This window comes from Natator depressus, chromosome 1 (assembly GCF_965152275.1).
Source record: "Natator depressus isolate rNatDep1 chromosome 1, rNatDep2.hap1, whole genome shotgun sequence".
NCBI lineage: Eukaryota > Metazoa > Chordata > Testudines > Cheloniidae > Natator > Natator depressus.
Window position 1 is genome coordinate 82,008,018 of NC_134234.1, and position 15,509 is coordinate 82,023,526.

Here is a 15,509-nt window from a genome sequence, read left to right on the forward strand (position 1 = left end):
GTGATTAATCACACTGTTTAACAATAATAGAATACCATTTATTTAAATATTTGTGGATGTTTTCTACATTTTAAAATATATTGATTTCAATTATAACACAGAATACAAAGTGTAGAGTGCTCACTTTATATTTATTTTTATTACAAATATTTGCACTCTAAAAAACAAAAGAAATAGTATATTTCAATTCACCTAATACAAATACTGTAGTGCAATCTCATTATCATGAAAGTTGAACTTACAAATTTAGAATTATGCACAAAAAATAACTGCATTCAAAAATAAAACAATGTAAAACTTTAGAGCCTGCAAATCCACTCAGTCCTACTTCAGCTAATCGCTTAGACAAACAAGTTTGGTTACAATTTGCAGGAGATAATGGTGCCTGCTTCTTGTTTACAATGTCACCTGAAAGTGAGAACAGGTGTTCGCGTGGCACTGTTGTAGCTGGCAATGGAAGATATTTACGTGCCAGATGCGCTAAAGATTCATATGTCCCTTCATGCTTCAACAACCATTCCAGAGGACATGAGTCGATGCTGATAACTGGTTCTGCTTGATAACAATCCGAAGGACTGCGGACTGACGCATGTTCATTTTCATCATCTGAGTCAGATGCCACCAGCAGAAGGTTGATTTTCTTTTTTGGTGGCTCGGGTTTTGTAGTTTCTGCATCTGAGTGTTGCTCTTTTAAGATTTTTGAAAGCATGCTCCACACCTCCTCCCTCTCAGATTTTGGACGGCACTTCAGATTCTTAAACCTTTGGTCGAGTGCTGTGGCTATTTTTAGAAATCTCACATTGGTACTTTCTTTACGTTTTTGTCAAATCTGCTGTGAAAGTGTTCTTAAAAGGAACACTGGGTCATCATCTGAGACTGCTATAACATGAAATATATGGCAGAATGTGGGTAAAACAGAACAGAAGACATATAGTTCTCCCCCAAGGAGTTCAGTCACAGCTTTAATTAACGTGCATCATCAGCATGGAAGCATGTCCTCTGGAATGGTGGTCGAAGCATGAAGGGGTATACGAATATTTAGCATATCTGGCACATAAATACCTTGCAATGCTGGCTGCAAAAGTGTCATGTGATCTCCTGTTTTCACTTTCAGGTGACGTAAATAAGAAGCAGGCAGCAGTATCTCCCGTAAATGTAAACAAACTTGCTTCTCTTAGCAATTGGCTGAACAAGAAGGAGGACTGAGTGGACTTGCAGGCTCTAAAGTTTTACATTGTTTTGTTTTTGAGTGCAGTTATGTAACAGAAAAAATTACATTTTTAAGTTACACTTTCACGATAAAGAGATTGCACTACAGTACTTGTATGAGGTGAATTGAATAATACTATTTCTTTTGTTTATCATTTTTACCGTGCAAATATTTGTAATAAAAAATAATATAAAGCGAGCACTGTACACTTTGTACTCTGTGTTGGAATAGAAATCAATATATTTGAAAATGTAGAAAAACATCCAAAAATATTTAATAAATTTCAATGGGTGTTCTGTTGTTTAATAGTGCGATTAATCACAATTAATTTTTTTAATCGCAGTTAATTTTTTTGAGTTAATCACATGAGTTAACTGTGATTACTTGACAGCCCTATTTGTAATATATTAATTTACCAGTTGATCACTTGCTGGATAAATTTATCTAAATCTAAATCTAAAATGATTCAAGTCCTTGAGATGCTGCAGGTCCCTTAGATTCCTGAATTAATCCCCCTGCAAAAAAAGGGCAAGGGCTCTGCCAGTGATGAGTCCTAATGTTCAGCTTGTCATATAGGGATTGCTGAATCCCAGTGAAAAAGGATTGCTCTGGAAATATTAGCAAACAGTGTATGGACAAGGTTTAGGAAGGTATGAGATGTTCTGTTTGTTACGAGTGAAACTAGTTTTTGCATGTGTTCTGGGGGACGTTTTTTAGACCCTTGTCTACTTATTGTAAATTTATTCTGTGAATTTACTCAATTGCAAGTTCAGGCAGGTAATCCTGGAGCAAGGCCATACATGCATTAAATAGGTAATAATAAAACTCTTAAACCTGTCTCTCTGAGCTACTGGGAGCCAATTCAGTATCAAGTTGAATACAACCTGCACTAATAAAAGAGAGATTTCTTTAAGGTATTTCTTCAGATTCTTTTATGTATTTTAATGACTAAATCTGAACATTTTAATCTTTTACATGAAATGAGAACAAGCTTAAGGAGAATGAAGACCGAAATTACTAGTACTGTAATAAAGTATAGAGAGATGTCAAGCAGTACTCCACAAAGGTCAGTATGGTATGGGATCCAGGATTATGGAATATTTTAAAACCTTCAAAACCATTAAGGTTGCAAAATGCAAGTCAGGTAGCAGGAGATGCACATTGTGCAGTCTAGATTGACAGGCATTCTCGTTTAATTTACCATCAGGCCCCAAATCTTTTTCTGTAGCCTCAATTTCTAACCCGTATTCTTGGTGTAGAACTTTAGGTGGTGTAAATTTGTCATAGCCCCATTGAAGTCAATGGGGCAACACTAATACTTGGGCCTTTGTTTTGGGGAGTTTGGAGAATAACTTGTGTTTTGATTGTTTTCAAATTCCACTGTGAGACTATATAGCTAGTTTCACAAATTCTAAGGCCCCCATCCTGCAAACACTTACACGCATGCTTAGCTTTATACGGGCAAGTAGTTTTACTGATGTCAGTGTGTGCACAGAGTTAAGCACAAGGGTAAGCGTTTGTAGGATTGGGGCCTAATTTGTTAGGGTCATTCCTTTGTTTTTCAGGTTGCTTGATAACATTACCTTATTGGTAAGAAGCAGCATGAAGGTGACTTGTTTAATATTGTAGCCAAGTTTTACTACTTAAGGTTTCCCTAAAGAGGAACAAAAATGATTACTGAGTTGTTTGCATAAGGGTAAATAATAACTGAATGCTTACTGAGTGGCTAGATAAGTATCTGAAAGGTAATGTTTTATGTAAGCTTTGGATTCTGCCTGATGGTTGTGCCCACCCAGAAGGCTCAATAAAACCCTTTTTTCTTTACGGTTGTTCAGCTTAGAGGTGGCCTTCCTGAATTCAGCTATATAAACTTTTAATGAGTGACCTATTTGCGAAACTCTTTTCCGGATTGGCAAATAAGAGTTGATATGGAACTTCTAATGCCTTTTGTTTTGTAACCTCCCTTTCCTCTCTTTCCCCTCTGGCTGGAACATGACCAAGGCAGGAATAGCATAAAGTAAACTTAACAGCAATGAAATATAGTGCTGACAACAGCTGTCCACAGCATTTCTGCACTTTGCTCTCACTGTGCAGCAAATTAGGCACATTGTATTGATCCTGATGTTGTGTGTGCTGTCTGCTTCGGTCTATGTGGAAGTTTTTCGGCTAAAAGTAAATTGCTCTTGCTAAATGCTAGGCCCTGTGCAATTGTTGATATAACGATAAAGCAGCATTCATAGAGTACAGTGTTTTCTTTCAGTGCTCGATTCCTTTTTTTAAAAAAAGGTGGAATGACTCCTGGAACTAAAAGAGCAATGGATTTGGAGCTGGAATGTGTTCTTTAAAAGGAAAGCACTAGTGTTCATCTTGATACGGATAACAATGTTTAAAAACAGCGTCTTTCTTTTTCTTGCTGCAAACATAGGAAACTTTTTTTACTTTGTCCGAACAAAGAAAAGGCTCTTTACCTGTGGTACTGTTTACTGTACACTTACATTCTTCAGGTGTACTATATTAATTGCTTAAATGGGTATTGTGGACCATAAATTAAAAAAAAAAAAAGATTAGACTAATGGATAAAAAGTGACTTTTAAAAAATAGTTGAGTTGTCTTGGCTGCAGGCTATATAGGAAAACATGGTAGAAGTAGTTTCTTATGGAACAGCCAACATATACTATGGCACTCCAGCAAATATTGCAAGAAGAGCATCACTGCACAAGTACTTGCAATTAAGTCCTTTGATACCCTGGGCGGGAAATAGGGAAGAAGACATCCAGACTTGCCTTGAGGTTCTACTTACACAATTGAGAGTAAAGTGCATGCTTTAAATATCCACTGAGACACTGTCTTAGCATCTAGTTTCCTCCAGTCAGCAGCCCTGTGTGTATGTCAGCAGTTCAGTAAATACGATATAAAAATATTTACTCTGGGCGTATGAAATGATGATTTGCACGCACAGTTGATTGTGTCTGAATATTCCTTCAGCAGTTGACTTCAGAGACAAAATTAGATTGTTTTTGAAAGTTTGGCCCCAAAACGCCAACCTTTTGGTCACTATGTAATGCTGGGGTTTGCGTATCTGTCACCTTGAAACTTGAGTTCAAATAGTAGTTCGGTCACATGTCAGAAAGAGTTTGCTGGTTTAGTTGTGTGCCTCTCAAAACCACTGCATAATTTGGCACTGGTCATGAATAGCTGAGATTTTGCAGGTCAAGAATTGAGGTCAATTGGCAGAGCTGTGAGGAAGCTTGCACAATACCTCCCCACAGCGTTTCTGGCTCTAGCCAGTACCAGTAGTCCCTTACTTCCATGAACAAGATATTCTGCACCCACAAATAAAAAACAAAAAACAAAATAAAGAAAACCTCAACAACTTTATAAATGTTTATATGAAACTGCAAAGCAAGATGTGGTTTATCAGTCATCTGGGGATTAGAGGGGGAGAGACTCAGCCTTTTCAGTCCCTTTCTGTCCTGCTGTGTGCATGTATTTGGACTCCGGTAAGGTCTTCTGGAGCTTTGCTGTCAAAAGCCTTTGTGAAGTTCTCTGCAGGAACATGAGGTAATAGAACGGAGGTTCAGTGAGAAAACTGAGGGGACAGAGCTAGGTTTATAGAGCTGGCCCGGCAGACCCTTCTTCCGTATGTTGTTAGCATTAGCTGGCTGGAGAAATTAACTGTTGCTCCCTGTCCATATTTTGAGCCAATGTAACTTGAAAACAGCTTATAATAAATGGAAAAGGTAAAATGAGGCTTTTTATCAAGTGAGAACTGATGGCAACTTTCCAGGCTCAAAAAGTCAGAGCAAAACTTACCATGAGCAGGGGCGTGTGCACTGTATGACATGATGGGACCACGTTCCGCTGCAGGAACTCCTAAATTATACAACAACATTAGTTCATCACCTTGACCTACTTTTTGTAACCATCCTCCCTCCCACAGAAGCATTCACAGCTATGGCTTATAGCTGAAAACACTCATGGGACATAAAATTCCTTGATGACTTTTTGCAACAATGCTTTCTATCGTGGATGGTTCCCCGCCACGCCCCCCCCCCCAGCTGCCCCCCATTCTCCAGTGGCTCTGACTCCCCAGGAGGGAGCAGTGATGTTGTCTAGACAGAACAGCTCAGATGCTCTTTTCCCTTCATGTCAGGGAGCTTGTAGTTGGCTTCAGCAGCTCATCTTCCCAGCATGCTGGACCTCAGCAGGCCAGCCTACACTTCTGGCTTCCTCCACGCACTGGTTACGAACTGGAGACGAGACTAGCTTTGGTTCCCCAGACCCCTACTGCCTGGCTCCATGGAACAATGCAGGGAGCACACAGTGTAATCCCTTGTGGGGAAAGCCGGAGAGTGAGAGGCAGCTTCAGGCATTTCTCCATGCGAAAGGGAGATTGAAAATTAAATATTGTGAACTGGGCTGCAGCAAATTGGTGAATTCCTTGAGGTCTTGGAAAAATGCCAAGTGTCGTGGTTGTAGAATCACAGACCCAATATGACCCTGAAGGAGCTGAGTGGAACAGAGTTATTGTTTTAGGCTGTCTGCAGACACGGGCAGACATCACTGCAGCACTTTTGCACCAAGTTCATGTTTTCAAGCTTATCTCTGGCACCAGAAAGGCTAGAAAAATAATGTTGTTTTCAATGTAATCTGAGGTTCTGGAGCATAGTTCTGCAGCAAAGGGTGAATTCTGGGGACTCATGGAATGCACAAAGCCTTGAGTATAACTCCTGTTTGCCAACAACTGGGCTCTCATTTGGTCTACATCTGCCACAAGTTAAGTAAGCATACACCACTTTGAAGCCTCAACAAAATGATGTGGACTTGGAGAAGAAGACTGGTTGCACCAACCAGCACTAGTGGACTTAATATTACTATAAACAAACTTACTCATGATTCCAGTGTGTATCTGTCTAATCTACAATTTTACTTGGCTCTCCACAGTGTAGTACCTGAACTTCTCAGGAACAAATTATCCAGTCATGTAACAACGGGCCAGGAAGTTGGTTGTTTATGCTAAAAAGTCTTTCTTTCATCAGACAAAAGAAACGAGCATGGATGAAGCATAATATTTGTCTAAAGATGGAGATCAAAATTTACCATGCAGACATGATGATCTTCCATGATCTGAGGAAAGTAGGACTCAGGTGGTGCCTCCCCTCCCTCAGCCATGTGGTCTTGGAGGAAAACTTCAGCAATGACCCAGCCAGTAGGACCAGATGCAGCCAAAGAAGAGACCTCTGACAGTCTGAGCACTTTCTACAGTTTTGACTGGACCCTCTCTGCCTTTTGCTGATTGACTGTTTTGCTCTAGCCCCCCTTCTGTGCCACAGTGTCTTCTCAGCTTTACTCCACACCTGCCCCTTTGCCCTTTTCTGCGCTGCCCTGCCCTGCTCAGCCCCTTCCCCTCTCTATTCTTTTCATTTAGCATATCCCTTCCTAACTAGCCTCCCCACCCCAACCTAGAAATTGTGGAACAAATATGTTTGCTGCCATCACATTGAACACTCTGCTTGTACGTTTGACCCCTTCCCACACCCTTTGTGTCCATCTTGTCTATTTAGATTGACATACAAATATATTTGGGCAAGGATTCATAGCACATTGAGTGGATGTTTTCAGAGAGCTATCCACAGTGACTCCAATATCTTTCTTGAGTGGTAACCGCTAATTTAGACCCCATCATTTTTTATTTATAGTTGGGATTATGTTTTCCAGTGTGCATTACTTTGCATTTATCAACACTGAATTCATCTGCCATTTTTTTGCCCACTCACCCTGTTTTGTGAGATCCCTTTGTAACTCTTCACAGTCTGCTTTGGATTTAACTATTGAGTATTTTTTTTACTACTGCAAATTTTACTATCTCACTGTTTTACCCCTTTTTCCAGATCATTTATGAATACGCTGAACCGTACTGGTCCCAGTACAGATTCCTGGGGGACATCACTATTTACCTCTCTCCGTTTTGAAAACTGACCATTAATTCCTACCCTTTGTTTCCTATCTTTTAACCAGTTATTGATCCATGGGAGGACCTTCCCTCTTATCCCATGACAGCTAACTTTGCTTAAGAGCCTTTGGTGAGGGACCTTGTCAAAAGCTTTCTGAAAATCTAAGTACACTATATCCACTGGATCCCCCTTGTCCACATGCTTGTTGACCTCCTCAAAGAATTCTAGTAGTTTGGTGAGGCATGATTCCCCTTTACAAAAACCATGTTGACTCTTCCCCAACAATCATGTTAATCTATATGTGTCTGATAATTCTGTTCTTTATTATAGTTTCAACCAATTTGACTGGTACTTAAGTTAGGTTTACCAGCCTGTAATTGTCGGGATCACTTCCAGAGCCTTTTTTAAAAATTGGCATTACATTAGCTATCCTCCAGTCAGCTGGTACAGAAGCTGATTTAAATGATACCACAATTATTAGTTCTGCAAATTCACATCTGAGTTCCTTTAGAATTCTAGGGTAAATACCATCTGGTCCTGGTGACTTATTACTCTTTAATTTATCAGTTTGTTCCAAAACTTCCTCTAATGACACCTCAATCTGGGACAGTTCCTCAGATTTGTCACCTAAAAAGAGTGGCTCAGGTTTGGAAATCTCCCTCACATGTTCAGGCATGAAGACTGATGCAAAGAATTCATTTAGTTTCTCCATAATGGCCGTATTGTCCTTGAGGGCTCCTTTAGCATCTCAGTCGTCCATTGCACTGGTTGTGTAGCAGGCTTCCTGGTTCTGATGTACTTTTAAAAAAAAATCTGTTACTTTTTGAGTCTTTGAGTAGTTCTTCAAATTCTTTTTTGACCTTCAAAATTATATTTTTACACTTCATTTGCTAGAGTTTATGCTCCTTTCTATTTTCCTCACTAGAATTTAACTTCCACTTTTTAAAGGATGCCTTTTTGCCTGTAACTGCTTCTTTTACTTTGTTGTTTAGCCATGATGGCACTTTTTTGGTTCTCTTACTATGTTTTTTTAATTTGGTGTATACATTTAAATTGAGTCTCTGCTGTGGTGCCTTTAAAAAGTTTCCATGTAGCTTGTAGGGATTTCACTTTTTGGCACTGCACCTTTTAATTTCTGTTTAACTAACTCCCTCATTTTTGTATAGTTCCCCTTTCTGAAATTAAATGTTACCGTGGTGGGCTGCTTTGGTGTCCCGTCCCCCGCAGGGATGTTAAATTTTATTATGTTATGATCGCTATTACCAAGTGGTATTCGCCTCTTGGACCAGATCGTACGCTCCACTTGGGACTAAATCAAGAATTGCATCTCCTCTTGTGGTTCCAGGACTAGCTGCTCCAAGAAGCTGTCATTTAAGGTGTCAAGAAACTTTGTCTCTGCATCCTCTCCTGGGGTGACATACCCAGTCAGTATGTGGAGAGTTAAAATCCCCCATTATTATTATTTTTATTTATTTTTATAGCCTCTCTAATCTCCCTGAGCATTTCACAGTCACTATCACCATCCTGGTCAGGTGGGTGGTAGTATATCCCTACTGCTATATTCTTATTATTCAAGCATGGAATTACTACAGATAGATATTCTATGGTGCAGCTTGGTTTATTTAAGATTTTTACTTCAGTTGAGTACGCTTTCTTTCACATATAGTGCCACACCCCCACCAGTACATCCCATTCTGTCCTTCCGATATATTTTGTACCTGGTATTACTGTGTCCCATTGATTATCTTCTTTCCATCAATTTTCTGTGATGCTTATTATATGTGTAACCCTTCTGCCCGTCAGAGTTGGCAGCCAGGTTCAGTATCTAGGGGTTCTGTTTCAATAACACAACGCAAAACAGGCTCGAGCCCCCACCCAGTGACCTGGGACAATTACATATCACCCCCCTGGGCGCCTCTAAGAGGCAATACTTCCCCTTTCGCAAGCACAGAGTCTGAGTGTAGCAAAAAACCCCTTTTAATAAAGGAGGGAAACAATGCGGCATTATGTTAGGGAAACACCACAACTAGGGTTCATAAACACAAACCATGAACCAGAAGACCCACCCCCAAACAGATTGGGCTGTATCCTTTCCCTTTGGTTCTTGAGTCCAGCAACCCAGAAGTCACACAAAGTCTCAGAAGTCCAGCGCAGCCCCAGAGTTCAAAAGTTCATCTGCAGAGTTTACCTCCCAGCCTGGGTGGAAAAGGGGGGAGGTATGGGGGCACCTTACGTGCTCCACTGCTTATGTTGACGGCTGAATGCCCAGCCTTTCCACAGGGGTCTGCTGCAGCCTTCAGCGCGAGCTGCTCCGCTCTACCAGCCATCACAAGAGCCGCTCATCTCCAGCAGACATCCCGGTAGCCCCTCACCAATATATCTTCAGGCCCCCCCCACTACTTAACAGCACTCAGTGACTTCAGCTTATAGTAGGGGAGTCTCAGTACTGGTGCAACATTGGCCCAAAGTGAATTCAGCTCAGCAGCCTGTAACCAGACTCCTAATGGAATCAAAATTAGCTCTGATATTACACAGTGGAGAGGGGCCCTAAACACCACCAGATACACATACCTGTCCCCAACCTCTTTCAACTCACTGGGTTCTAGAACCCATGTCCCTTGCCTAGCAAGTGCTACTTCGTTGAGGGCAAGTCCCCCTGTCATAAAATGCCAGATCCAGTTCTACTGTCCTTGATTCACATAACCAGGATAACACTTTATTACTCCTGCCCCAATAAGAAAGAGACTGGGGATCCCACAGCAGCCAAAGTGACCATTTTGGCAAGCAATCCCATCATGCTAGGCGGGGTGGGTGCACTCATGCAAACGAGATCAGCCCTTGAAGTCCTTTTCCACAGCTCACCACCAGATGTCAGGGTAGAGCTCATTATGACTCTGCTTACATATGAATATCCTCATTTAATACGAGGCACTCTAGTTCACACATCTTAGTATTTAGACTTCAACCATTTGTATTTTCGCACTTAAAAATGTCATTTTTTAGTTGTTTGACATTATGTGATGTAACTGAATGGGACTCTTTCATTTGACTGTTTCTCAACAGATCCTACCTGTATTTTATCATCTTCCATCCTTTCCTCCTTACTAGGATATAGAGAAACTCCATTAATAGATTCTCCCCTAAGGGATGTTTCTGTCGGAACCATGTGCTCTTCTGCTCCTGTCAGCTTTCCCCCAGCCCTTCATTTAAAAACTGCTCTATGACTGTTTTAATTTTATGTGCCAGCAATCCAGTTGGTGTAAGTGGAGCCCATCCTTCCTATATAGGCTCCCCCTTTCCCAAAAGGTTTCCCAGTTCCTAATAAACCTACATGTACCACAACACTGGCTCCTCCCCAGCACTACACATAAGTCTGTCTAGATGTCTCAAGATATCCACAACCTTCGCACCCAGCAGGCAAGTCACCATGTGGTTTTCCTGGTCATTGCAAACCCAGCTATCTATGTTTCTAATGATCAAATCCACCATTACTATTACCATTACGATCACCTGTCTTCCTAATAACTGGAATTTCCTCCCCCAGAGATGTATCCTTAGAGTGAGAGGATACCATGACATCATCTGGAAGGAGGGTCCCAGTTAGGGGATCATTTCCCTCTGCTCCGGTTTGATGTTCTTCTTCCCTGAGACTTTCATCCTCCTCAACAGCACAGAAGCTGTCAGATGTGGGTGGAGGGTGGGACTGTTCTGCTGTGTCCCGGAAAGTCTTATCTATTTGTATCTCTGTCACCCTTAGATCCTCCAGTTCAGCCACTCTGGTTTCCAAAGCCCGTATGCAGTCTGAGGGCCAGGAGCTCCTTGCAATGAATGCACACACATGCCACCCACCCATAAGGTAGGTAATCATACATGCTGCATATTTTGTCTGGGGATAGGCTATCTATAGCGGTAGTTTTCAAACTTTTTTTCTGGGGACCCATTTGAAGAAAATTGTTGATGCCCCCAACCCAACGGAGCTGGGGATGAGGGGTTTCGGGTGTGGGAGGGGGTTGGGGTGAGGGGTTCAGGGTGTGGGAGGGGTGCTGGGCTGGGGCAAGGGGTTGGGCTATGGGAGGGGGTGTGGACTTACAGCGGCTCCTGGTCCGTGGTGCAGCCGGGGTGCACTGCAGACTATGCTGCGCCACTGAAGTGGCCAGCAGCTGGTTTGGCTTCTTGGCAGAGGCACACAAGCACCACCCCGCCAGTTCCCATCCGCCGGCAGCCAGCCAGTGGGAGTGGGGAGCCGGTGCTCACGGCGAGGGCAGCACATGGAGCCCCATGACCCACCTGCCTAAAAGCTGGACCTCCTGCTATCCGCTTCCAGGATGCAGTGCAGTGTCGGAAAAGGTAGGCACTAGCCTGCCTTAGCTGGGCAGCACTGCCCACGGGACTTTTAACATCCCAGTCAGTAGTGCTGACCAGAGCAAGGTGACCCAGCGCCTTACAAGCCACGACCCAGTAATGGGTTGCGACCCCTGGTTTGAAAAACACTGATTTATAGCAGTGCTGGGCAACCCGTGGGCTGCTTCCCACAGCTCCCATTGGCTGGGAACGGCGAACCGCAGCCACTGGGAGCTCTGGTCGGCCGTGCAAATGTAAACAAACTGTCTGGCGGCCCACCAGCAGATTACCCTGATGGGCCGCAGGTTGCCCACCGAGATCTATAGGAATTCATCATTATAGCTCCCCGTATGCTGGTTACCTAACCACCGCCAGTGATACAAATAGGCTGCAGTTTGCCTTCACTTATGAATTCTTTTCTATCTGAATAAAGGCTGCTTAAGTTACAAGTCCAATGCAGTGAGTGTTCCATATAGGACTGAGGGAGATTGCATTGTTGCACAACTGTGTTTGGTCTTTGTGGTTTCTTACAGTGGGGAAAGAAGAGTTTTATTATTGTAAGTAGCGCTTACTGGAGAAACTTCAATGGATCCACATTCCCTTGGAATGCCTGAGTCCGTTAAAATCAAAACACTACATTAAATCAGAACGATTTTGCTGGAATTTCATTTCAGAAGAAAACTGGGTTGGGGAACCTCTGACATTGTCTCACTTTGACATTTTTTTTTAATGGGAATGTTTTAATTGTTTCTTTTTAAATGACTGTGTTTTGAGTTTTTTAAAGTTTGTATTAAAACACAAAATAAAAGTCAAAATGAAAATTTGTTTGAAATGTTTTTTCACAGAGAACTTAGAAATGTTAGGGTTTTGATCCAGTTCAGAATTAACCCAAATTTTGAAATCTCAATCTCAGAATCCTTCACAAAAGAGAACTTCCATTTTCTGCACAGCTCTGAATGGAATTATTCAGGGTAGGAGCAGTCCTATGGCTGACCCAGAGCTGCAGTGACTTTGCAGCAGTGAAGAAGCTCATCTGACTGTATATAGTTTGGTTACATTGAACTACAAATGGATATTACTATTTTTTTATTATTATTTGCAGAGCATATAAAACCTTAGTTGTGGACTAGGACTCCATTGTGCTGGGTGCTGTCCTTGCCCCAAAGAGCTTCCAACCTAAGTATAAGATAAGAGACAACATATGGATATAGACAAACAGGGTAGTACAAGGGGGAAAAATGGAAAATGTGGTCAGCGTGGTAGGATGTGGTCTCAGCATACCAGCAGATTAGCCATTGTCAGTGTTTTTGTAGGTTTCATGGCAAAGCAGGGTTTAGAAGGACGATAATGAGTTAGTTTTGTGGGAAGCTTGTCCCAGGTGTGAGGGGCAGCATAGAAGAAAGCAGGAAGGTGTTTATTTGAAAATGTATCAAGTGGACAATATAATCTGATATCATGGGCTGATTGGAGGCAGGAGCTGACCTTTCAATACTGAATGGTAGATGATAGGTAAGGTGGAGTTAGGTCATGAAACTTCTGTTTGCCAGAAGCTGGGAATGGGGAACAGGGGATGGATCACTTGGTGATTACCTGTTCTGTTCATTCCCTGTGGGGCACCTGGCATTGGCCACTGTCGGAAGACAGGATACTGGGCTAGATGGAGCTTTGGTCTGACCCGGTGTGGCCGTTCTTACGTGCTTGAAAGTGAAGAAAAGTAGCTTATGTCTGATACATTAGAGAAGAGGGAGCTAGTGGAGGGATGCAAAGAGAGGGGTGATGTGGTCAAAGTGATGGGCTTGGAAAATGATCTTTGCAGCAGTATTCTGAATGGATATAAGTGGGTCACGACTGCATTTGTCAAGCCCAGAAAAAAGGATGTTATAGTAACTGAGATGTGAGAGTAACACTTTTGAAGGTGCCTTTGAAAATTTTATCCCAAGTCTTACTAAAGCAGTGTCTTAATCACCGGAAGCTGCTGTCTGCTGTTCTCTGCTGGAAAGCTGTTCTCTTTGAATTAAAACATGGCACTTCTACTTCGTGTAAAGGGGTCAGAGCAGGGATGAGTATTTCTCTCTGTAGGCCACTCTTTCCATTTTTCTTTAATGAGTAATAAATGTTGGGAATTCCAGCAGTAAATAGTAATCTAACTATGTGAAGTTATTAGTGAGATGGATAGTACAGATATTTTCCTTTCACCTGCTCCTGAAGAGCTTCTGAGTTCTTTTCTTTTCTGTTTTACTGCGAGCTATTTGACCATATAGTTTTCCCTCACCACATGAGAGGCACAAGGACACAACTAATAGTTTGATGTCAAGGGCTGTAAGATCTCCCTGCTCACACTTGTTTTCTACAGTGCTTTCTCCACTTTGTTCAGAAGCATATTCTTTCTCCATTGCATCTGAAAACAGGTTTTCCCAGAATGAGTCAGAAAGAAGATAAACTGAGGTCAAAACATACAGAGGAGAACTTCAGCCTACTCTGTGGAGCCTCTGCCTACATTGTCCCCAGGATTCCATACCATTAAGTGAAGCATTCTTGGAGGTACCTATTAACCCAATACTCTATGCCTAAGAAGTAACTCAGAAAAGGCCCATAGCAATAGGTTGAACTAGTTCTTTGCAGCACAGAGAGGTAAGAAACAGTCTTTTCTATTCTTAACTTCTCTGTGGGGAGGTAGTACTGTTATCGGGGCCACCCTTGGCTTACATTGGTAGCCTATGGCAAGCTAGTGCTTAAGGTGATCTTAATTTGTGAACTTGTAGTATAGTATATTATGGTTGGTTTCATAGAGGGTATCAAATGTTGCATAGTACTTGTGTTTTCCCATCATGCCTTCCTCTTTCCCTTAGGCCACACCTCCATTAGATTTTGTTTTTTCAGATCTTCTATAGTGGCATCACCATCTCTAGGTTTGATTTGGGGGCCCATCTTATGGTACAGGTATGGAAACATTGAAAGTAATTTAGAAATAAGCTGCACATAAGCCACAGGAAAATATGAACACAAATAATTCGTTCTGCAGCCCTCAAATGGTTGTGGAACGTGACTTTCTATATTTAGGATATTATCAATATTTTACTTTTCATCTGGGGAGAGGCTGTGTGGACCAGTGGATAAGACACCTGAGAGTAGAATACCTGGGTTTTATTCCTGGGTCTGCCACTAACCTGCTGTCTGATTATGGGCAAGTCACTTCATCTTTTTCTTTTTCTGTCCTGTCTATTTAGATTGTGAGTAATTTGAGGCAAGGTGTGTCTTTTGCTAGGCTTCTGTAGAACAATGGTACCCAGATCTTGGTTGGGCCCTCTGTCACAGTTACAGGGCAGCTGTGCCTAAGTTTTCTTTGTGGTCTCTTTGAATGGATCCTCTCAGGTGTCAGACCTTGTGCCTTTACCTCTCTTGATGTGGAATTCTCTCACTCCTAGACTGATCCCTGGACTACAGTATCCTTCAAGTATATCAATCTTGCTTATCCAGCAGATTGGACTGAGTGCAGGCACCTGCATCTCTTCCCTTTTGTGGAGTGTGGCCAGTGGTGTGTATAGTGATCAGACAGCCTTCTCAAACCAAAGTATTTGTTTATTTAACAGTAGGAACAAAGCATTTCGAGAAAAAGGATTTTAAAACAACAGTAAACACATCTGTCTTAACTAATGGCTTGTCCTTCCCTGCTGATAACCTGAGTGTTGACAGCTCCAATATTGTTTTCACAAATGACATAATTTTGGCTGAGCCCAGTCTTAGGATGACTCAAGAAGCTCCAGCCTTCCAGTGAATGGCTGTCTGCCCCATTAAGCAGCCTCCTAGGGCTGAGCAACCAATCAGAGCTGCTTAGAGACCAGGCTCTCTTTTCCCACTTCCCACCTCTCAGCAAGTGACCTGCAGTCATTCTCACAGGAGGGGAGGAGAGAGTTAAAGACACCGAGCAGCTCAAGGTGTTTCCACTCCCTCCTTCCCTTCCCTTCCCTTCATGGGAGTAATGGGGACAAGATGATTCTGCTCTT

At 42.2% G+C, this 15,509-nt stretch overlaps 1 long non-coding RNA gene across 3 annotated transcripts in view; it reads left to right on the top strand.

Moving 5' to 3' along the window:
- Positions 1-8,460: 8,460 nt before the first annotated feature.
- LOC141993066 (uncharacterized) overlaps positions 8,461-15,509 on the top strand; it is a 53,361-nt gene continuing 46,312 nt past the window's right edge. For all 3 annotated transcript variants that reach the window (XR_012640770.1, XR_012640764.1, XR_012640776.1), the window contains exons 1-2: positions 8,461-11,020; positions 13,914-14,046. This is a non-coding gene — a long non-coding RNA (uncharacterized LOC141993066). The remainder of the gene's footprint in view (positions 11,021-13,913; positions 14,047-15,509) is intronic.